This window comes from Sinocyclocheilus anshuiensis, unplaced genomic scaffold (assembly GCF_001515605.1).
Source record: "Sinocyclocheilus anshuiensis isolate Anshui unplaced genomic scaffold, SAMN03320099.WGS_v1.1 scaffold318, whole genome shotgun sequence".
In the NCBI taxonomy this organism is placed as follows: Eukaryota; Metazoa; Chordata; class Actinopteri; order Cypriniformes; family Cyprinidae; genus Sinocyclocheilus; species Sinocyclocheilus anshuiensis.
The window spans coordinates 239,109-241,132 of NW_015547653.1; positions in this window are offsets into that span (position 1 = coordinate 239,109).

A 2,024-nucleotide genomic window follows, 5' to 3' on the forward strand; every position below is an offset into this window, starting at 1 on the left:
TATTTCACATCCCTAACTGAATTAAACATTTTAATGTAAGGACATCCAAAAATTGGTCGAATTAAGACCAAAAAAGTTAAATGTAACAAAAAATGTGAAAGTGCCAATTATATCCAAAAATGCGATTTAAATCGAAAGTAATCTACAATGTCCAAAAACACAGTTTGAAATTAAGCTTCAAATGCACCTATGATGATCAAAAAAAGTATTTGAACTGAATGAACTCTATGATTGCTATGTTTTTGAAGCAGAGCCTAAGTGTACATTAAGTGGTTCAGTTACCCCTTTTCAGCAATCTTGCCTGGTAGCGGTGCACAAAAGTATTTGAACTGAATGCTCTATGATTGCTATGTTTTTGAAGCAGAGCCTAAGTGTGCATTAAGTGGTTCAGTTACCCCTTTTCAGCAATCTTGCCTGGTAGCGGTGCACAAAATGTTACTCGTTGTCTCAGCAGATTACAACCGTCTCACTGCACATCTTCCTTTGCCCTTCAACAAATACACACACTCAAATGAACATATGCAAGGATCCCTGAAAAGAAGTAGATTTTGTGCACTTGTGAAAGCGTTCTACTCTCATTTCATTCCATAAGGCATTGTTACCCGGGTAACAGCCACCGCACAATTTTACTTGTGTGAGTTCAATGTCCTTAAACATGAAGAGCACTTCACTTGGCATAGGTATATTGACGGAAACCTTTTGATGTGATGCTTGTGTGAGTTTGTCTCTCTGCGAGGCATTAGTGGGATTTAAATATCAGTCATGTTAATGCCACCGTAGACCTGTCGCTCTCGTGTGTTGAGCCAGTTTTTCACAGCGTGTGCCTGCTTGACCTAAACTGACAGAATCTCACCAGCACTATCATACTCAGACCAAACAATTACGAAGGGACAGAGGGTGTCCACTATTAACTCTTCTGAGGTTTGGTTGAGTGGATGAGAAGATTTGAAGAGCAAAAGCAGATCCTAGAGTGGTCTCAGCCTCACACGGACCACCCACAATCCGTTCACTGCCCGTCTAATGCACACTGCACACTAAACTCACAGCTTTAATCAGACTGCCTAATTGCTACACACTCCGGACATCAAGGTGCAAAGATGTTTATCAGTTTACCAGGAAACTACTGTACATTGTTATTAAAAGGTATGAGTGCTTTTAAAGAACAGCTATTCATGGAATTAAATCTTTAAAATATATTTACTGCTTTGTTTGAGGCACTTGATAGCCCATAAATAAATAAATAATTGAACACAGTGTTTTCTGTGCAATCACTACATGGACAGACAGCATTATGATAACATAAGTAGTTATGTTGTAACTCTTATGCAAAAAGTTAAAGACTGAGATATTTATAGTAATTCAAGTATGGACTTAAATTCAAGAACTTTTAGATACTAAACTTGTTACTTGTATAATGTGAAGAGAATTGTGGTATCAGTCACAATTGGTATATGGCTAACAATAATGTGCAGTGATTTTTATGGTTTTTTTAAACCGAAGTCTGCTGAAAATATCAGAGGAAACAAAAGAAAAAAAATATTTGAAAAAATATTTTTTATTCATATAGCCAACATATAATATTTTCCAGATAGTCTTTTAATTTCTTAAAGGGGTCATATGATGCGATTTCAAGTTTTCCTTTCTCTTTGGAGTGTTACAAGCTGATTGTGCATAGATAAGATCCCTGAAGTTGCAAAGACTAAAGTCTCAAAACCAAAGAGATATTCTTTATCAAAGTTAAGACTCTGCCACGCCCCCCTAAAACGGCTCGTTCTAACACGCCCCCACATATCTACCTCACTATGTGGAAATATTAGCATAATGCCGCCCAAATGTTCACGCAAAGAAAGAAGCTGTGGTTTCAGTAACCGCAGTTAGTGTTGAAGCAGCCATGTCAGGGAGACGCTGTGTGTTTCAGTGTGAAAGCAAAAGCACTTTATTTGGCCTTCCGAAAGTAGATGCATTTAGGAATCTTTAAGATTACTTACAACAGAACAGCAATGCATTTTATGGACGACCGTTTC